At 49.6% G+C, this 23,374-nt stretch overlaps 1 pseudogene; it reads right to left on the bottom strand.

Annotated features, from left to right (window-relative positions):
* Nucleotides 1-23,374, bottom strand: part of LOC121564672 — a 63,238-nt pseudogene that overhangs the window by 17,032 nt on the left and 22,832 nt on the right.

Consider the following 23,374-nt stretch of genomic DNA (forward strand, 5'->3'; position numbering starts at 1 on the left):
CTGGTCGTTGTGGACCGGTTTTCGAAGGCTGCCCACTTCATTCCCCTTCTCAAACTCCCGTCGGCCCGGGAGACGGCTAAGTTGGTGGTGCAGCACGTTTTCCGGGTCCACTGCCTTCCCCAAGATGTGGTGTCGGATCGGGGTCCTCAGTTCGCCTCCAGGTTCTGGAAGGCGTTCGCCACCTGCCTCGGCGCCTCCATCAGCTTGTCTTCCGGCTTCCATACCCAGTCGAACAGGCAGACAGAGCGCGTCAACCAGGATCTGGAGGTGGTGCTGAGGTGCTACGCCTCCAGCAACACAGCTACGTGGAGTCAGCGACTGGCGTGGGCGGAGTACGCCCCAACACCCTTCTCTGCTCATCCACCGGCCTGTCCCCCTTCCAGTGCCAATACGGGTACCAACCCCCACTATTCCCCGAGCAAGAGGAGGAGGTGGCTGTCCCGTCGGTCCAGGCCCACATCAGTCGCTGTCGCCGCACCTGGAGGCAGGTACGGGCGGCGCTTAAGCGGGCCTCGGTCAGGTCTCAACATCAGGCCAACCCCAGGCGTCGCCCGGCCCCGGTTTTTCGCCCGGGACAGAGTGCGAATCTTCCCCTCCGCGGGGAGTCCAGGAAGCAGTCCCCCCGGTTCATCGGGCCTTTCAGAGTGGTCCAGCAAGTCAACCCAGTGGCCTACCACCTGCAACTTCCCCCCACCATGCGGCTGCATCCCACGTTCCATGTGTCCCTCCTTAAGCCCGTCGCCACCTGTCCCCTGACTCCCCCTCCTCATCCTGTTCCCCCACTGCGCCTCGTCGGAGGGCAGCCAGCTTTTACTGTGGACCGGATCCTGGACTGCCGGCGGGGGATCCTGGATCCTGGACAACCTTAGGCACCTTCTCACTCACAGTCTGGACTAATCATTATCTTATTGGTGTCACATATGTCTATCTGTTCCCCTGTGTATTTATGCCCTCACTTGCCTGTGTGCCCTTGCTCTGTTTTCTCTGCTAGTTCTCGATGCCAAACAGTACTAATCAGTGTCTGATCGCGAGACGTATGTACAGGTACTTGAGAGTGTTCTCCCTGTTTCATTGTTGTTTTCAGTCATAGTTAGTATTTCGTATGTTTGCTGTCAGCCTGTTTTTGGAGACCAATTTGCTCCTTTATTTTTTCGTTGTCCGTTATTTTGTATCCTGGTTTTGGGACCACCAGTAAAGATCCTTGTTTCACCATCTCTGCCTACTGCCTACTGTCTATCCTGCACCGCACCTGGTTCAGACCTCACACCAACCCTTACATTTCTTGTGGTGGATACTACTTGTTTAACCTTGTAGGCTAATCATCCTAGTGCCTTGTGATGAAGATTACAGTACATGTAAAAACAAACAAGTACTTACTCTGTGATAAGAAATATCCCCAGGACAGAGCCGGCAACCTACAACACACAATAAACACAGTTAGACTGAGGGTGGCAACAACATGCATTTAAATAATATTGTCAATAAATGCAATTATGATCTAACAGGGTCCCTCTAGCCTAGCGCTACCAGACATTAGTCCATACTCTCCCCCTGGTCTGCTTCCTGTTTCATTTTTGCCATGGAAAACAATATTGCGATACTGGTATTGTCACAGCCCTAAATGTTATGGGTTAATATAGAATCTATATAATAGAGGGTGTACGCGGTACTGGTAAAACATGAGCCTATGACAATAATTAAAACCAAATCTCAAGAAAACTGTAGGCTATTACACCACTTTTTATTATTACCGCATTTCAGAGGCATGAAAAATTAGCAAATAGACTTGGAAAACGGATGGTATAGCCTACGTTCCAAAATTCGATGTGGTTCGACGGGAACACTGACATTTTGCCAAGTCAGAGATGAGTGGCTGACACTAAGACGCAAGCTGACAGCAGGGGACGCATAAATTCTGGCCTAATGACAATCGGCAAATGTCATTACAATTTTTGGTGTTTTGTGGAACAGATGTCTCTTTCCATTCACCACTGTTTGGAGGCTGGAAATATGTTGCGAGTGGATGAATGTGCACGGATAGCCTAGCAAAGGAGCCCTTTGAAGTGACTGTTTTACAATCAGATGAAAACATCATGACTGGTTGTGTTTATGCCACAATAAAAGGTAATACATTTTAAAAGTTAAATGACAAATTACGACTAAACCCACAGAGATCCTATTGAATTAATAGTGATTCTACATGTAGTTATGATGAGGCCGATAAAAAAAATTTGTGCACGCAAGTGCATATAGGAGGTCCTGTACCGGGAAGAAATGAATTCTACTTTCACCTCTGGTTAATATATAATCTTTCCTCTAATACAGTGATGTTATCGGTTAATATAGAATCTTTCCTCTAATACAGTAATGGTATCGGTTAATATAGAATCTTTCCTCTAATACAGTGATGTTATCGGTTAATATACACTGCTCAAAAAAATAAAGGGAACACTTAAACAACACATCCTAGATCTGAATGAATGAAATAATCTTATTAAATACTTTTTTCTTTACATAGTTGAATGTGCTGACAACAAAATCATACAAAAATTATCAATGGAAATCAAATGTATCAACCCATGGAGGTCTGGGTTTGGAGTCACCCTCAAAATTAAAGTGGAAAACCACACTACAGGCTGATCCAACTTTGATGTAATGTCCTTGAAACAAGTAAAAATGAGGCTCAGTAGTGTGTGTGGCCTCCACGTGCCTGTATGACCTCCCTACAACGCCTGGGCATGCTCCTGATGAGGTGGCGGATGGTCTCCTGAGGGATCTCCTCCCAGACCTGGACTAAAGCATCCGCCAACTCCTGGACAGTCTGTGGTGCAACGTGGCGTTGGTGGATGGAGCGAGACATGATGTCCCAGATGTGCTCAATTGGATTCAGGTCTGGGGAACGGGCGGACCAGTCCATAGCATCAATGCATTCCTCTTGCAGGAACTGCTGACACACTCCAGCCACATGAGGTCTAGCATTGTCTTGCATTAGGAGGAACCCAGGGCCAACCGCACCAGCATATGGTCTCACAAGGGGTCTGAGGATCTCATCTCGGTACCTAATGGCAGTCAGGCTACCTCTGGCGAGCACATGGAGGGCTGTGCGGCCCCCCAAAGAAATGCCACCCCACACCATGACTGACCCACCGCCAAACCGGTCATGCTGGAGGATGTTGCAGGCAGCAGAACGTTCTCCACGGCGTCTCCAGACTCTGTCACGTCTGTCACATGTGCTCAGTGTGAACCTGCTTTCATCTGTGAAGAGCACAGGGCGCCAGTGGCGAATTTGCCAATCTTGGTGTTCTCTGGCAAATGCCAAACGTCCTGCACGGTGTTGGGCTGTAAGCACAACCCCCACCTGTGGACGTCGGGCCCTCATACCACCCTCATGGAGTCTGTTTCTGACCGTTTTAGCAGACACATGCACATTTGTGGCCTGCTAGAGGTCATTTTGCAGGGCTCTGGCAGTGCTCCTCCTGCTCCTCCTTGCACAAAGGCGGAGGTAGCAGTCCTGCTGCTGGGTTGTTGCCCTCCTACGGCCTCCTCCACGTCTCCTGATGTACTGGCCTGTCTCCTGGTAGTGCCTCCATGCTCTGGACACTACGCTGACAGACACAGCAAACCTTCTTGCCACAGCTCGCATTGATGTGCCATCCTGGATGAGCTGCACTACTTGAGCCACTTGTGTGGGTTGTAGACTCCGTCTCATGCTACCACTAGAGTGAAAGCACCGCCAGCATTCAAAAGTGACCAAAACATCAGCCAGGAAGCATAGGAACTGAGAAGTGGTCTGTGGTCACCACCTGCAGAACCACTTCTTTATTGGGGGTGTCTTGCTAATTGCCTATAATTTCCACCTGTTGTCTATTCCATTTGCACAACAGCATGTGGAATTTATTGTCAATCAGTGTTACTTCCTAAGTGGACAGTTTGTGGACAGAAGTGTGATTGACTTGGAGTTAAATTGTGTTGTTTAAGTGTTCCCTTTATTTTTTGAGCAGTGTAGAACCTTAACTCTAAAACAGTGATGGTATCGTTTATTATATAATCTCTACAGCAGGGATGGGCAACTTTGATGGGGGTGGGGGTAACAAAAAATCTGAACTCATCATGAGAGGCCGCAATTGCTCGCGGGTCTGCGAGCATCATGGGGACCCCCAGGCCGGTAACTCGACCATGATAACAACTTTAGATAGCTGGCTACTAAACTAACTTAGCAATCTTAAACATTTTTAGCTGACATGGGGTAATTGACTGACTATCAGCGACTGAGAAAAACTGCTGATGCACAACCACATTTAGAAATTGCACCTTGTGTATTCTACTATTCTACCTCGCAACAGTAAGTTAAGACCCAGACTGAGTTCCCTCCTAAAATAAATAAATTATTGATCCGAGGGCCTTCAAAAGGGGGGCCACATGTGGCCAGCAGGCCGCCAGTTGCCCATCCCTGCTCTACAGTATCTCTGAGACAGGGATCATCTAATGTTTTCATTTCTTTACCTCGAGAGCGAAGACGAGGAAGATGAAGATGAGGACGTAGACCAGGTTCCTGTTGGTGAAGATGTAACGCAGGTAGGTGTTCCACGATGTCGTCTCAAACACGTTCTCACGCTCGTCTGCAAAGCATTGCTGCAAACAGACAAAAGAAATATGTCAAATACTAAAACTTAGCTGTTCTTTGTGTTTTGTCTTTAAACGTTTATGTTCAAACTTTGCTTTGAAAAAGGTGGTTCAAACACGGGTGAACAATCTATGACGTCCCCTTGGCAACTCCTTGACCCTAACCATAACCTCCATGTGCTCTTAAAGACCAGCAGCTACAGGGGAAACGGTCCAAGCTGCCTTGAACCCAACCTGCTCCCATCACTGAACCAACCTCCATGTCCTCCTCATCCACATCCTCGCTGATGTCATAGACACTATCTTTGGACAGGCGTCGTGCGTAGATGTCCAGCTCAGAGGCCAGCTCGCACTGCGGCGTGATGGACAGCTTCTTCCTGAAGGACGTCTGGAGCTGCTCCCTCCTGCCCTGCCCCTTGGCGTTGGTGATGAACTGCAGCACAGACTGGCGCCGCTGCCCGCTCGGGTGCTGCAGGCCGTCGTGGTACAGATTCCCCCGGGGCAGCGACTCTTCCACCTATAATCAAATCAAATTAAAGTTAGATTTTTAAAATATATTTTGCCTTTATTTAACCAGGTAAGTCATTGAGAACACATTCTCATTAACAACAACATGAGTTTATTTGTCATATGTACAGTATACAGCAAAGTAATGTAAACACAGTACAATTAAATGTTTACATGCAAGCTCTCCTGTCAAACAGTGTAACAACTATAAATGTAATCAATGAAAAACATGTAGAATAAAGTACAGTAAGACCAATTTTAATTGTCACATGCGCCGAATACAACAGGTGTAGACTTTACAGTGAAACGCTTACTTACGAGCCCTTAACCAACAAAACACATGTTTGCTATAGTAACACAAAACAAGTGATGTACTGGGCCGTACGCATTACCCTTTGTAGAGCCTTGCGGTTGGATGCCTAGCAATTACCATACCAAGCAGGGATGCAGCCAGTCAAGATGCTCTCAATGGTGCAGCTGTATAACTTTTTGAAGATCTGAGGGCCCATACCAAATCTTTTCATCCTCTTGAGGGAGAAGAGGCGTTGTCGTGCCCTCTTCACGACTGTATTAGTGTGTTTGGGCCATGATAGGTCCTTAGTGATGTGGAGACCGAGGAGCTTGAAGCTCTGGACTCGCTCCACTACAGCCCTGTCAATGTGAATGGGGGCATGTTCGGCCCTCCGTTTCCTGTAGTCCACGATAAGCTCTTTTGTCTTGCCCACGTTGAGGGAGAGGTTGTTGTCCTGGCACCACACTGCCAGGTTTCTGACCACCTCCCTATAGGCTGTCTCATCATTGTCGGTGATCAGGCCTACCACTGTCATGTCATCGGCAAACTTAATGATGGTGTTGGAGTCGTGCGCGGCCACGCAGTCGTGGGTGAACAGGGAGTACAGGAGGGGACTGAGCATGCACCTCTGAGGGGCCCCCGTGTTGAGGGTCAGTGTGGCGGATGTGTTGTTGCCTACCCTCACCACCTGGGGACAGCCCGTCAGGAAGTCAGGGATCAAGTTGCAGAGGGAGGTGTTCAGTCCCAGGGTCCTTAGCTTAGTGATGAGCTTGGAGGGCACTATGGTGTTGAACCCTGATCTGTAGTCGAACAGCATTTTCACATAGGTGTTATTTTTGTCCAGGTGGGAAAGGGCAGTGTGGAGTGCAATAAAGATTGTGTCATCTGTGGATCTTTTGGGGCGGTATGCAAATTGGAGTGGGTCCAGGGTGTCTGGGATGATGGTGTTGATGTGAGCCTTGACCAGCCTTTCAAATCATTTCATGGCTACAGATGTGAGTGCTACGGGGCAATAGCCATTTAGACAGATTACCTTGGCGTTCTTAGGCACAGGGACTATGGTGGTTTGCTTGAAACATGTAGGTATTACAGACTGGTCAGAGAGTGGTTGAAAATGTCAGTGAAGACACTTGCCAGCAGGTCACCGCATGCTCTGAGTACACGTCCTGGTAATCCGTCTGGCCCTGCGGCCTTGTGAATGTTAACCTGTTTAAAGGTCTTACTCGCATTGGCTACGGAGATTGTGATCACACAGTCGTCCAGAACAGCTGGTGCTCTCACAAATGGTTCAGTGTTGCTTCCCTCAAAGCGAGCATAGAAGGCATTTAGCTCGTCTGGTAGGCTCGGTCACTGTGCAGCTCTCGGCTGGGTTTCCCTTTGTAATCCATGATAGTTTGCAAGCTCTACCATATCCGATGCGCATCAGAGCCGGTGTAGTAGGATTCAATCTTAGTCCTGTATTGACGCTTTGCCTGTTTGATGGTTCGTCGGAAGCCGTAGCAGGATTTCTTATAAGCTTCCGGATTAGTGTCCTGCTCCTTGAAAGCGGCAGCTCTAGTCTTTAGCTCAATGTGGATGTTCCCAGAAATCCATGGCACCTTGCTGGGATATGTATGTATGGTCACTGTGGGGACAACGTCGTCAAATGCACATATTAATGAAGCCGGTGACTGATGTGGTAAACTCCTCAATGCCATCGGATGAATCCCGGAACATATTCCAGTCTGTGCTAGCGAAACAGTCCTGTAGCTTAGCATCTGCTTCATGGACCACTTTTGTATTGAGCACGTCCCTGGTACTTCCCATTTGAGTTGTTGCTTGTAAGCAGGAATCAGGAGGATAGAGTTATGGTTCGATTTGCCAAATGGAGGGCGGGGGAGAGCTTTGGATGCGTCTCTGTGTGTGGAGTAAAGGTGGTCTAGAGTTTTTATCCCTCTAGTTGCACAGGTGACATGCTGGTAGAAATGAGGTCAAACGGATTTCAGTCTCCTTGCATTAAAATCACAAGCCACTAGGAGTTTGCTTATGGCCCTATACAGCTCGTTGAGTGCGGTCTTAGTGCCAGAATCAGTTTGTGTTGGTAAATAGACAGCTATGAAAAATACATATGAAAACGCTCTTGGTAAATGTTATGGTCTACAGTGTTTCATGAGGTATTCTAACTCAGGCGAGCAGAACCTTGAGACTTCCTTAATATTAGAGATCGCACACCAGCTGTTGTTAATAAAGAGACACCCCCACTCCCCCGATATTACCGAACTCTAAGAGCACTATGTAAATAAAAAATAGAAAAGCACCCTCACCTGATCGTCCTCGGGGACCACAGAGAACTTCCTCTCTGACAGCTCCCGCACGCCGTCCTCGATGGTGGTGGACCCTGGGGGCGGAGCCTGGCTGTTTTGGGGCCCAGTACCAATGAAGGAGAACTTACGTGCCGCTGCTAATGGATTTAAGATAATCGACTGTTTACGTTTCTCCGCATCTGTGAGACCGTCGCCCCCGGCGATGGTGATGCCTTGAGGTCCTGTGTTGCCGTTGATGACTGATGGCGGGGGCTGGCGGAAGGACTGGCGGATGGGCTCGGGGCCACGGAGGACAGCGGATTCGTCGATGGAGACGCGTCGGAGTGTCTCGGTGAGGATGGAGCTGCGGCGTTCGGCGTTGATGTTATCGTAGGCCTCCAGGCCCAGGAGCAGGGAGCTGAAGTCTGGTCTCTGGGCCTGCAGCTGGGAGAAGGAGCCGTAGAAATAACACACTCCGTTGTGAAGCAGAAGGATCTTGTCCGCTCTCTTAAGGTGGTCCAGCTTACTGGTGACCACAATACGAGTCTTGGAGGACATCAGTTTACACAGACACCTGGCAAGAGAAAACACATGTATCCTTTGTTAATTTATCAACTTTTACTTTAACAGACAGGCATGAAGTGACCTTTGGAAAACAAGTAAAAAGAGATGATAAGTTTCACATTGCTGTTCAATCCTGTGCTTGCCCTCATTTCTGGGAGGGAAGATGCTGATAACACAAATGTCCGAAATTAGATCAAAGATCATTCATGTCAGACAGAAAGAGACATTTCCACAAAAAGCCCTTTGATCGCCCCTCACACTTCACCACCTAACCCAATTTCTCAATAGGTCAAAGACAACAAGAAAGATGCAACCTTAACCTTAACCTTCTCTCTTCTCCTTAACCATTCACCCAGCCCATTCCAACCAGCCCATATGAAATCCTCAGTGTTGAGCCACAGACAGACCTCTCAAAGATCGCTTTCTCCGTCACAATGTCCAGGTGGGTGAAAGGCGAATCCAACAGGTAGAGGTCAGCGTCTTTGTACACAGCTCTGTAAAAGCACACACACGCACACACACACACACACACACAGAGATACACACACACATACACATGCACACACACACACACACAGATACACACACACATGCACACGCACACACACACACACACACACACACACACACACACACACACACAGAGATACACACACAGATACACACACACACACAGAGATACACACACAAACATAAATGGAAGTAGGTAATAAATCAAACAGGCTTGTAAATTAGGAAGTCAAGTCCCTGTGGGATTCAACTCAGTTTAAGTGATACATTTACAATGACAATCTAGCCAAAATGACAGTGATGCTCTCTCAGTTAAGTGGGAGCAAATGGAGACCCGGGACTATAAAACCAATAAATAATGCATATGTCGGAACGTTGGACTAGACATAGAGGTTCAATGGGAGTAAGAAAAAGGTTGCAGAAGCACCGGCAATATTAGATTATAAAACACTACAGTTATAGGAGCTGGACTAGAGGTCTTCACGGGTCCACCCGAACCCAAATACCCGAGACTTGAGCGGGTCTGGGTCCAAAATTCGAACTTTTGTTCGGGTCCGTGTCAGGTCCTGTTTGATTGTAATCGGGTCTTGGGTCTACATTTACAGCTGATAGACAAGAGTGGACCCGACCAGGGCTCTGCATATATTATTTATCAGCAGATGTCACAAAGTGCATATACAGACACACAGCCTTAAACCTAAACAGCAAGCAATGCAGATATGCCTATAGCATATTTCTTTTACGCTAATAAGGTTAATTTATTGACTTATAGAAGGCCTAGCCAACATATACAGACCTATTCGTTAACAAGAAGAGCAACTTGACTGATAAACATAATTTTTTTGTCACTCGGGTCTAGACCCGGACCCATTAGGGAACGGGTCGGGTCTAGGTCTGGTTGTCGCTGGGTGCCTTCGGTCGAGTCTGATTGTTCTGGGTCCGTTTCGGGTCCGGGTTCCCTTATCGGGTCCGGGTCCAACTTTTGTACCGAGAAGACCTCTAAGCTGAACTAACAGTCAGATGAAAAAAGATATTGATACTGTAGTAATCATATTTTTCATAGGGCATTATGACCAGGAATCACTATCCATACACCGTCCCATACCAGGAGTCTCCAGGGCAAAACAACACAAAATGGATTCTTCCTTCAAGAGTATCATGTTACATTCCATTGACAAGTAAGTATAGGAAGGAATATACATTTAACGAGTCACAACACCAGTCATGACTTTAAGAAATCCACCACAGTGTTTTGCCGAGTAGATCATAGAGTGAGTGACTAAACATATCTTGGGTCTTTTATATTGAACGGAGGAGACTTCATGAATTAACGTTACCATGGTGACAGGTGCTGGGGTGAGTGATACGTGCTGAAAGACAGGTGTGTGTGTACAGGTACGTACCTGGCCAGACCTATCCTCGCCCTCTGACCTCCACTAAGGGTCACCCCTCCCTCCATAAGGGGCGTCTTGTCTTTCTCCGGCAGCAGGGCCAGATCCTGAGGGGAGAGCAGCAGGGGTTTAGATACATGTTTGAGACGCACACACACAAATCAAAAACTGAAATATGAAATGTAGGGGAGTAGGGACATCATAGCCCTACTAAATCTGTCAAGGAAAACAAAATCAAAAGTTCAATACCTTAGCAGACATAACAGACTGAGATGGCAGCTAAAGAAATCTAAACAAGCAGTTTGTTTACGTCTATTACTCCTGAAAGAATGTTGACAACAAACTGGGCAAAGACTCAGTTCAACGTCCCTAGTTTCTGTCAATTGTTTAAATGTGAAATTAAATTAACCTGAGGCCTGGTGAAAATGTACAACCTGTTGAGTTTTGCAAATCCAATTCCTTTTCCACATTAAAGCTATTTCAAAATAATATATATATTTACAGTATAAGTACCCTAGCTGAAAGACACAATGGTTGGATTTCAAAAGTCTAATTGCGCCACATACCAAACAATACCAAACAAGAAACACTGAAATATGAGTATGAAAAACATCACAAACGACCACAGCTGATGAATTGTTCATTATTAGGTAGATTATTTCAAACTCAAACATCTGAAACACATGTACACCAACATGTAAAATAATGAATTGAGTCATACAGTGATGGAACACAGTCATAAAACCGCCTACCTTTTGAAACTTCTGCTGTCCGAAAGGAAGGCATTGGGAATTAAATTAACAGGTTGTTTAACAGGTCGTAAAACACAGCAAGTGGAAAAAAGCACCTTGTGTGTCTCATACTGAACAAAGCCACTGGATGCATCCCAAATGGCACCCTGTTCCCTATATAGTGCACTATTTTTGACCAGGTGTAGTGCACTTTATAGGGAATATGGTGCCATTTGGAACGTATCCACTGTCAGGCTAGAGCTGAAACATACAAGCTAACTAAGGGCTAATGTGTACAATGCTTGGGGTTTACAAGATACAGCCCACCCATGGTAGTTGTCTGGTCCTAGGACAGGCAACAATAGACTGCAGCACAATCACAAGCCCACTAAACACAGTCTGATTCGTCTGGGCACACAGAAACAGGTGTCTCTCTTTTCTCTCTGTCTCAGACCACATATACCAGATTGCTTTTGTCATATCACTCACTTTGAGAGATGTTATATTCATGACTCTTCTAAAGTCACTCAATTGACAGTTTGGAAAAAGGTAAACATTACAGTTACAAAAGAGGGAACGGTCACTATCGTGAGCTGTCAAAGCGTTAAAATAGGTTCACACAGTAGTGTTTGCTTTAAACACACCCTGTTGTTGGTCAAACAGCCATTGAGTGATGGCTGCCGTTTTATGGACTCTTAACCAACCGTGCTATTTTGTGTGTTTTTTCGCATTGTTTGTAACTTATTTTGTACATAATGTTGCTGCTACCGTCTCTTATGAACGAAAAGAGCTTCTGGACATCAGAACAGCGATTACTCACCTTGAACTGGATGAATAATTTTTATTTTATGAGTCGGATGAGAGGGATTTGCTCCAGACACCCGACAGGCCCCTCATCCCTGTCATTCGCAGTAGAAAGAAAAGGAGATATCGCGGAAGGAGATCGGGGTGCTTGGTTAGGAGCCGGCGACGAGTGGCTAATCTGCCTTTGCCATCGATACTATTGGCCAATTTACAATCGCTTGATAATAAAGTGGACGAACTACAGGCACGAATATCCTACCAACGGGACATTAAAAACTGTAATATCGTATGTTTCACCGAGTCGTAGCTGAACGATGACATGAATAACATACAGCTGGTGGGTTATATACTGTATCGTCAGGATAGAACAGCAGCCACTGGTAAGACAAGGGGTGGCGGTCTACGTATATCTGTAAACAACAGCTGGTGCACGATATCTAAGGAAGTCTCTAGGTTTTGCTTGCCTGAGGTAGAGTATCTCATGATAAGCTGTAGACCACACTATCTACTAAGAGAGTTTTCATCTATATTCTTCATAGCTGTCTATTTACCACCACAAACCGAAGCTGGCACTAAGACCACACTCAATGAACTGTATACGGCCATAAGCAAACAGGAAAACACTCATCCAGAGGCAGTGCTCCTAGTGGCCGAGGACTTTAATGCAGGGAAACTTAAATCCGTTTTACCTCATTTCTACCAGCATGTTAAATGTGCAACCAGAGGGAAGAAAACTCTAGACCACATTTACTCCACACACAGAGACGCATACAAAGCTCTCCCTCGCCCTCCATTTGGAAAATCTGACCATAATTCTATCCTCCTGATTCCTGCTTACAAGCAAAAACTGAAGCAGGAAGCACCAGTGACTCGGTCAATAAAAAAGTGGTCCATGAAGCAGATGCTAAGCTACAGGACTGTTTTGCTAGCACAGACTGGAATATGTTCCGGGATTCTTTCGATGGCAATGAGGAGTATACCACATCAGTCACTGGTTTCATCAATAAGTGCATCGATGACGTCGTCCCCACAGTGACTGTACGTACATACCCCAACCAAAGCTATGGATTACAGGCAACATCCGCACTGAGCTAAAGGATAGAGCTGCCGCTTTCAAGGAGCGGGACTCTAACCCGGAATTCCACTATGCACTCTGACGAACCAATAAACAGGCAAAGCGTCAATACAGGACTAAGATTGAATCGTACTACACCGGCTCTGATGCTCGTCGGATGTGGCAGGGCTTGCAAACTATTACAGACTACAAAGGGAAGCACAGCCGCGAGCTGCCCAGTGACACGAGCCTACCAGACAAGCTAAATTACTTCTATGCTCGCTTCGAGGCCAGTAACACTGAAACATGCATGAGAGCATCAGCTGTTCCAGATGACTGTGTGATCACGCTCTCCGTAGCCGATGTGAGTAAGACCTTTAAACAGGTCTGCAGGGCCAGACGGATTACCAGGACGTCCGAGCACGCGCTGACCAACTGGCAAGTGTCTTCATTGACATTTTCAACCTCTCCCTGTCTGAGTCTGTAATACCAACATGTTTCAAGCAGACCGCCATATTCCCTGTGCCCAAGAACACTAAAATAACCTGCCTAAATAACTACCGACCCGTAGCACTCACGTCTGTAGCCATAAAGTGTACTCCTGAGTGGCGCAGTGGTCTAAGGCACTGCATCGCAGTGCTAACTGTGCCACTAGAGATCCTGGTTCGAATCCAGGCTCTGTCGCAGCCGGCCGCGACCGGGAGACTCATGGGCGGCGCACAATTGGCCCAGGGTAGGGGAGGGAATGGCCGGCAGGGATGTAGCTCAGTTGATAGAGCATGGCATTTGCAACGCCAGGGTTGTGGGTTCGATTCCCACGGGGGGCCAGTATAAAAAAATATATATATGTTTTCACTAACTGTAAGTCGCTCTGGATAAGAGCGTCTGCTAAATGTAAGTGCTTTGAAAGGCTGGTCATGGCTCATATCAACACCATTATCCCAGAAACCCTAGACCTACTCCAATTTGCATATCGCCCCAACAGATCCACAGATGATGCAATCTCTATTGCGCTCCACACTGCCCTTTCACACCTGGACAAAAATAACACCTATGTGAGAATGCTATTCATTGACTACAGCTCAGCGTTCAACACCATAGTGCACTCAAAGCTCATCACTAAGCTAAGGACCCTGGGACTAAACACCTCCCTCTGCAACTGGATCCTGGACTTCATGACGGGCTGCCCCCAGGTGGTAAGGGTAGGTAATAACACATCCGCCACGCTGATCCTCAACACGGGGGCCCCTCAGGGGTGCGTGCTCAGTCCCCTCCTATACTCATGACTGCATGGCCAGGCACGACTCCAACACCATCATTACGTTTGCCATATGACACAACAGCAGTAGGCCTGATCACCGACAACGACAAGACAGCCTATAGGGAGGAGGTCAGAGACCTGGCAGTGTGGTGCCAGGACAACAACCTCTCCCTCAACGTGATCAAGACAAAGGAGATGATTGTGGACTACAGGAAAATGAAGAGGACCGAGCACGCCCCCCATTCTCATCGACAGGGCTGTAGTAGAGCAGGTTGAGAGCTTCAAGTTATTTGGTGTCCACATCACCAACAAACTAGCATGGTCCAAGCACACCAAGACAGTCGTGAAGAGGGCACGACAAAGCCCTTTCCCCCTAAGGAGACTGAAAAGATTTGGCATGGGTCCTCAGATCCTCAAAAGGTTCTACAACTGCACCATCGAGAGTATCCTGACTGGTTGCATCACTGCCTGGTATGGCAACTGCTCGGCCTCCGACCGCAAGGCCCTACAGAGGGTAGTGCGTACGGCCCAGTACATCACTGGGGCCAAGCTTCCTGCCATCCAGGACCTCTATACCAGGCGGTGTCAGAGGAAGGCCCTATAAATTGTCAAAGACTCCAGCCACCCAAGTCATAGACTGTTCTCTCTGCTACCGCACGGCAAGCGGTACCGGAGCGCCAAGTCTAGGTCCAAGAGGCTTCTAAACAGATTCTACCCCCAAGCCATAAGACTCCTGAACATCTAATCAAATGGCTACCCAGACTATTTGCATTGCCCCCCACCCCTCTTTTACGCTGCTGCTACCCTCTGTTTATTATCTGTGCATAGTCACTTTAATAACTCTACATACATGTACATATTACCCCAATTACCTCGACTAACCAGTGCCTCGCACATTGACTCTGTACCGGTACCCCCTGTATATAGCCTCGCTATTGTTATTTTTACGGCTGCTCTTTAATTATTTGTTACTTTTATTTCGTATTATTTTATATTGTATTTTTTTGTGATTTTTGTTGGTATTCTTTCTTAAAACTGCATTGTTGGTTAAGGGCTTGTAAGTAAGCATTTCACTGTAAGGTCTACACCGGTTGTATTCGGCGCATGTGACAAATAACATTTGATTTGATTTGATTTGTGTAACACACCATCCACATTATCTGTGGCAAATCATCAATACCCCAGGGCATGAGTGGTGCCAATTTGCCACTTTAATCATTTTCATGCCTTCTCAGAAGTCTAAATGTAAAACCAATGATTGCTACTGTATAGTAGCTCTGGTGCCCAGAGTTTTCTGGTCAGGTCACGTAGTCAGGAAAAACTCCTGATCCTAAATATACACAGATACACAGATTGACAATGAATGCTCTAGTCTAGTCTACATCAATGCCTGTGACTCTGAGCAAGCTGATATTCCGTCCCAATGACATAATGTGGTGTGTCCATGGCAACGGGAGTGTCTGGGACAGTAATCCAGGGACAAGGCCCCCCTGCTGAGGCAGCACTTTGAACACACTGCCCACCACCTTACACTGGGGCTCCACACAGGGACGGGACAGGATTGTGTTTGCGTGTGTGTTAGTTTGTGTGTGTGTGTGTGTGTGTTCATGTGTGTGTGTGTGTGTGTGTGTGTGTGTGTGTGTGTGTGTGTGTATAAACTGGAGAAATATGACACATCAACGCCTCACAAAGGCTCCTGGGTAGACAGCCAAGTAGAACATATGAGTCAAGGGAGAAGGAGAGAGAATTGGGTTAGGAATGATTAGCAACAGAACAGGGGGGAGGTTGAGAGAGTAGCAACAGAACAGGGGGAGGTTGAGAGAGTAGCAACAGAACAGGGGGGAGGTTGAGAGAGTAGCAACAGAACAGGGGGAGGTTGAGAGAGTAGCAACAGAACAGGGGGAGGTTGAGAGAGTAGCAACAGAACAGGGGGAGGTTGAGAGAGTAGCAACAGAACAGGGGAGGTTGAGAGAGTAGCAACAGAACAGGGGGAGGTTGAGAGAGTAGCAACAGAACAGGGGGAGGTTGAGAGAGTAGCAACAGAACAGGGGGAGGTTGAGAGAGTAGCAACAGAACAGGGGGAGGTTGAGAGAGTAGCAACAGAACAGGGGGAGGTTGAGAGAGTAGCAACAGAACAGGGGGAGGTTGAGAGAGTAGAAGAAAACTATTCAGGTAAAATAAAAATTAGCGAGAACGGTCGAAAAGAAAGCAAAGACAAAGGAAAGCAGAAAAAGTAAAGAAACATCTGACGCTACTACATCAAAGACCAGACCTGAGACCAAAGGAATTCTAACCAAGCTAACAACCAACACACAAACAACGAGTTTACATATTTCAGTCCACCGTACCTCCTCCAGCTGACAGGCCTTGATGACAGAGGTGTAGCGGAACTCGTCGTAGGTCAGACCAAACAGGATGTTGTCACGGATGGTTCCGGGCATGATCCAGGAGGTCTGGGGGAGAAGGAGATCCGTCCGCTGTGTCTGATCTTCCCCTCAGACGGGACCAGCTCTCCCAGGATCATCATCAGCAGGGAACTCTGGGGGAGACACAGAATTAAAGACAAAAGACACATAAAATAACATTTTATCTCTATGGAAGACACACATTAGTGTGTGTGTAAGCTTCCGGACGCAACTTCGGGAGTCTGTTGGGACATTGGGCTGACATTTTTGGACTCCCTTAGTTGCGCATCTCTCTGGTGCCTGGCAATGGAAAATAACCCTAACCCAAAGTGTCCGTTTTCACCCGATCTTTTTTTGCCCGTCAACAAAAGCTACAATTTCTAGGAACACTACTTACCAGTTGGCAGGAAAAATGTGTCTGTCGCTATCTAAAAACGCATTTATAACCAGTTTTTATCCAGGGTCTTCCACTAGCCTACTATTAACATTTTCCACCGGAAACACTCGCTTCTTTGTGTTTCCAGTAGAAAACGTCAATATTAGGCTAATCGTTGGAATGGAAGACCCTATGACATAGTGAGATATGAGAATTACAGGGACTGCAGTTGGTACATTTAAAGAAATGTTGATTAACGTACATTGTTCCTGTCAAATCAAATTAACCCAATAAAGTAAACTACAAAAGGCCCAGACCTCCTCCGTCCACTCCAGTGTTCCCAGACAGACAGTGAGTGGTAGTGCTACCTTTCCTGAGCCGGTGGATCCAGCCACCGCCAGCATCTGTCCCTTCTCCAGGTACAGGCTGATGTTCTTGAGGACGGGTGTAACATATAGGTTGGTGAAGAACAGCCCTACGTCACCGTTAGGATGGCCGTTAGACTTGTTCTCCTGCTTTATCTTCTCAAACAACTCTCCGATACCCTGGAGAGGGGGGAAGAGAGTTGGGGGAGAAATAGAGAGAAAGGGAGGGGGGGGAAAGAGGGGGGGGAGGGAGAAAGAGGATGAGAGAGAGAGAGAGAGAGAGAGAGAGAGAGAGAGAGAGGAGAGAGAGAGAGAGAGAGAGAGAGAGAGAGAGAGAGAGAGAGGGAGAGAGAGGAGAGGAGAGAGAGAGAGAGAGAGAGAGAGAGAGAGAGAGAGAGAGAGAGAGAGAGAGAGAGAGAGAGAGAGAGAGAGAGAGAGAGAGAGAGGGGTCAGAAATAGCTTTACATTACATCAAATGTACATTTCTCTCATACAATATGACCAGACCAGCTTGTCTGAAAGAGTGAGCTCATGTGTGTACAGCTCTGTTTGTATTAGGAATACTATTTGGGCATAAAGGGGAAAACAGACTAGTGATAAAATGCTCTGATGACGGCTTTATGCTGAAATGTGTCCGACAATTAGAAAGATGAGTAAAGTATTTTTTGTCATTTCTTTTCAAGATTCTGGGAATCACTGAGAAATAGGAGACTCTTGGGCCCCAAAGAAAAAAGACCTAAAATGTCTAATCCATCAACATTTCCATAGAAATCAAATCACTGGTGAGAGTGAGACTTCTGTAGGAGAGAAATAGTGAAGCTCCCTGGTTGGTTCGTTTAATCATTGACCTGGGTGACGTTTTATGGGTCAGTGCTCTTCTAAGGGCTTCTGTCATTTCCATAGCTTACACTGCGTCACATTCATATTCAAATGAGCTGACGTACACGCAGTCCACAATAAAGACCAGTCGGACACCTCTGGCCTATTCCCAAAATAACTTTCACGGGAAGAGGAGACACTGGGATATAATCCTGGGTGTGATAAATGAATGGATTCCTAACCAGATTTTCCCAGCATAGAGATGGATTTGGTATAGTTTACCACCGTGTAGCATTGCATTGGTGTTAGTTATCTAAATTAGTGCACAAAGCATCTGAACACAAATTATTTTCTACCTACTTGGGATGGCCATAAAATGTGTCCATAAAGTTAAATGTACTGCCTGCGACACTTCAAACTGATAACGTTGTTCTGTGGTCATGATGATGAATTGCCTTTTACCTACACAATACTAGGATTATCATCAGGAAGAATAGAATAGAATGCACACACACACACACGTACCTCATCCCAGGAGGCAGTCACGTTGACCAGCTCTACCTCAGTGGTGGTCAGGTTGTACTCCAATACTTTGTACTCCTCTTTACAGAGGTATTCCTACAGGACAGACAAAACAAGAGTTAAAACCACTAATATGTTACAAATTGAAACAGACAAGAATATTATCTTGGCAACAACAAGTCAACTCAATACACACACACGCATGCACACACACACACACACACACACACACACAGACACAGACACAGACACAGACACAGACACAGACACACGCACACACACGCACACACACGCACAGACGCACTCTCACACACACAAACAATCACGCAAGCACACACACACACACACACACACACATTCACACATTCACAGTGGAGAACAAACCGTAGTGGCTCATAGACAGAATAGACAACATGTGTTGTCCTACTGTAGTGTCCTGTGCAGTAGTGGCTCGTAGACAGAATAGACAACATGTTCAGGAGATAGAGAGGAATCCCTGATAAGACTGACACAACAACAACTGTACTGTGACCCTAATATGGCTTTTTGGCCATGGATGACGTGTGTCTGTCTCTCTCTCTCTATTTCTTGATGGGCCTTATGGCAAGGCGGTATGAAGGGCATGTATGTGTCTTGGGGTGCAGTTGGTGTTTTGGATTCCAGATGTTGGACTGGAAAGATGAGTCCATTAAATCAAACAGGTAGCTTCTACTTCCTCTTTGTGCGTGTGATTGAATGCCTGCGCGTGCGTGTGGGGTTGCCTGTGTGTGTGTGCGTGTGTGCGCGTCTGCAGTGTTTCCCCTAGGATTTTTGTGGTGGCAAAGTTAGTGTGGTAGTGGGCGTGGCCAATTGCGCTGTCTCCGACCAACATTTTTAAAGGACCTCCTCCTGGCAACAGAGACAAAATGTTGCTGTTTTAAAGCTAATTTCCTGCAATTCTACACATTTTGCCTTGGCTTATGCCGTGTTTTATGCTACATGAGTGACTCAAACATAATACCAAAATCAATGAGGGCCCCATGCCATGACATTTTTGGAATTTTAGATTCTCCTTGACTGTCTAGTTTTTATTTTGGTGATTGTTTTTCAAAAATCTTATTCAAAAATATATAGCTCCATTATCTCTAAATACTTTATATCTGGTTTTAGTCGTTTAAGTTTACACTGAAAACACTCTAACATCCCAAAAATGATATTATTTTTATTTTTAAAACGCTGCTGCTAAATGAATATAGGGGACATAATCAGCATGTCTGAACATGCATTTGTGTTACATGTGTGTATGTGTAGTGTTGTGTATGTGTGTGTGTGTGTGTGTGTGTGTGTGTGTGTGGGTGTGTGTGTGTGTGTGTGTGTGTGTGTGTGTTTGTTTGCCAATTCTTATGAGTCTTCTTAAGATACTGACAAAAACACACCAGAACTGACATAACCTTCAGGGACACTGACATAACCTTCGGGGAGACTGACATAACCTTCAAGGACACTGACATAACCTTCGAGGACACTGACATAACCTTCGGGGACACTGACATAACCTTCGGGGACACTGACATAACCATCAGGGACACTGACATAACCATCAGGGACACTGACATAACCTTCGGGACACTGACATAACCTTCGGGGACACTGACATAACCTTCGGTGACACTGACATAACCTTCAGGGACACTGACATAACCTTCAGGGACACTGACATAACCTTCAGGGACACTGACATAACCTTTGGGGACACTGACATAACCTTCGGGAACACTGACAATGACAAAACCAGAGTTATCATCAACTTCTGTTAACAAGCACTCCTTTCCCCTCCACTTCCTCTCCTCAAGTCTATACATTTTACATTATATACAGTATCAATGACTGTGCTTCTCCAAGCCAACTCCATCCAACATCTTCTTTTCATTTTCCACGGCCCACTCCCAACTATTACAGCCCTCTACCAGACTCTAACCAAGTTAAATGCCTACTTCAACGATGACCCAAAGTTCCAGCATACTGTACTGCATCTGGATGGAACATTCAAAACCCCATCCACCCCTCTTCACTCCCCCTGTCCTCCCCCCACCCCTCTCCCCTCCCCCTGTCCTCCCCCCACCCCTCTCCCCTCCCCCTGTCCTCCCCCTACCCCTCTCCCTCCCCCCCACCCCCTCTCCCTCCCCCTGTCCTCCCCCCCACCCCTCTCCCCTCCCCCCCCCCTCTCCCCTCCCCCTGTCCTCCCCCCACCCCTCTCCCCTCCCCCTTCCTCCCCCCTACCCCTCTCCCTCCCCCTGTCCTCCCCCCACCCCTCTCCCTCCCCTGTCCTCCCCCCACCCCTCTCCCCTCTCCCCTGTCCTCCCCCCACCCCTCTGCTCCCCCACCCTCTCCCCTCCCCCTGTCCTCCCCCCACCCCCTCTCCCCTCCCCTGTCCTCCCCCCATCCCTCTGCTCCCACCACCCCTCTCCCCTCCCCTGTCCTCCCCCCCATCCCTCTGCTCCCACCACCCCCTCTCCCTCCCCCTGTCCTCCCCCCACCCCTCTCCCTCCCCCTGTCCTCCCCCACCCCCTCTCCCTCCCCCTGTCCTCCCCCCACCCCTCTCCCCTCCCCCTGTCCTCCCCCATCCCTCTGCTCCCACCACCCCTCTCCCTCCCCTGTCCTCCCACCACCCCCTCTCCCTCCCCCCTGTCCTCCCCCCCACCCCTCTCCCCTCCCCCTGTCCCCCCACCCCCCTCCCCTCCCCTGTCCTCCCCCCCCATCCCTCTGCTCCCACCACCCCTCTCCCCTCCCCTGTCCTCCCCCCATCCCTCTGCTCCCACCACCCCCTCTCCCCTCCCCTGTCCTCCCACCACCCCTCTCCCCTCCCCCTGTCCTCCCCCCACCCCTCTCCCCCCCCCTGTCCTCCCCCCACCCCTCTCCCCTCCCCCTTTCCTCCCCGTACCCCTCTTACTCCCCCTCCCCCTTCTCTCCCCCTGCACCCTCTCACTCCCCCTGTCCTCCCCCCACCCCTCTCCCTCCCCCTACCCCCTCTCCCCTTTCCTCCCCGTGACCCTCTCCCCTCCCCCTTCTCTCCCCCTACCCCTCTCCCTCCCCCTGTCCTCCCCCCACCCCTCTCCCCCTGCCCTCCCCCTACCCCCTCTCCCTTTCCTCCCCCCACCCCCTCTCACTCCCCCTGTCCTCCCCACACCCCCTCTCACTCCCCTGTCCTCCCCCCCCACCCCTCTTCACTCCCCCTGTCCTCCCCCTACCCCTCTCCCCTCCCCCTGCCCTCCCCCTGTCCTCCCCCACCCTCTCCCCTCCCCCTGTCCTCCCCCCCACCCCTCTCCCCTCTCCCTTTCCTCCCCCTACCCCTCTCCCCCTCTCCCTTTCCTCCCCCCACCCCTCTTCACTCCCCTGTCCTCCCCACACCCCTCTCACTCCCCTGTCCTCCCCCACACCCCTCTCACTCCCCCTGTCCTCCCCCACCCCCTCTTCACTCCCCTGTCCTCCCCACACCCCTCTCACTCCCCCTGTCCTCCCCACACCCCTCTCACTCCCCCTGTCCTCCCCCCACCCCTCTCCCCCCCCACCCCTCTCCCCTCCCCCTTCTCCCCCATCCCTCTCCCCTCCCCCTCTCCCCCCACCCCCTCTCCCTCCCCCTGTCCTCCCCCCCACCCCTCTCCTCCCCCTGTCCTCCCTCCACCCCTCTCCCTCCCCCTGTCCTCCCCCCACCCCTCTCCCCTCCCCCTGTCCTCCCCCACCCCCTCTCCCTCCCCCTTTCCTCCCCGTCACCCTCTCACTCCCCCTGTCCTCCCCTAACCCCTCTACTCCCCCTCCCCCTTCTCTCCCCCGTACCCCTCTCACTCCCCTGTCCTCCCCTAACCCCTCTTACTCCCCCTCCCCCTTCCTCCCCCCTCTCCCCTCCCCTGTCCTCCCCTAACCCCTCTACTCCCCTCCCCCTTCCTCCCCGTACCCCTCTCACTCCCCCCTGTCCTCCCCTAACCCCTCTTACTCCCCCTCCCCCTTCTCTCCCCCGTACCCCCTCTCCCTCCCCCTGTCCTCCCCCCACCCCTCTCCCTCCCCCTGTCCTCCCCCCACCCCTCTCCCCTCCCCCTGTCCTCCCCCCACCCCTCTCCCTCCCCCTTTCCTCCCCCACCCCTCTTCACTCCCCTGTCCTCCCCCCCTACCCCTCTTCACTCCCCCCTGTCCTCCCCCCACCCCTCTTCTCCCCCCTGTCCTCCCCCCTACCCCTCTCCCTCCCCCTCTCCCCCCACCCCTCTTCACTCCCCTGTCCTCCCCCCACCCCCTCTCCCCTCCCCCTGCCCTCCCCCTGTCCTCCCCCACCCCTCTCCCTCCCCCTGTCCTCCCCCCACCCCTCTCCCCTCTCCCTTTCCTCCCCCTACCCCTCTCTCCCTCTCCCTTTCCTCCCCCCACCCCTCTTCACTCCCCCTGTCCTCCCCACACCCCTCTCACTCCCCCTGTCCTCCCCACACCCCTCTCACTCCCCCTGTCCTCCCCCCACCCCTCTTCACTCCCCTGTCCTCCCCACACCCCTCTCCTCCCCCTGTCCTCCCCCACACCCCTCTCCTCCCCTGTCCTCCCCCCACCCCTCTCCCCTCCCCCTGTCCTCCCCCCACCCCTCTCCTCCCTCTCTCCCCATCCCTCTCCCCTCCCCCTCCACCCCTCTCCCCCTCCCCTCTCCCCCCACCCCCTCTCCTCCCCCTGTCCTCCCCCCACCCCTCTCCCCTCCCCCTGTCCTCCCCCCACCCCTCTCCCCTCCCCCTTTCCTCCCCGCACCCCTCTCACTCCCCTGTCCTCCCCTAACCCCTCTTACTCCCCCTCCCCCTTCTCTCCCCGCACTCTCCCCTCCCCTGTCCTCCCCCACCCCTCTCCCTCCCCCTGTCCTCCCC

The sequence above is a fragment of the Coregonus clupeaformis genome, unplaced genomic scaffold (genome assembly GCF_020615455.1).
Source record: "Coregonus clupeaformis isolate EN_2021a unplaced genomic scaffold, ASM2061545v1 scaf1727, whole genome shotgun sequence".
In the NCBI taxonomy this organism is placed as follows: Eukaryota; Metazoa; Chordata; class Actinopteri; order Salmoniformes; family Salmonidae; genus Coregonus; species Coregonus clupeaformis.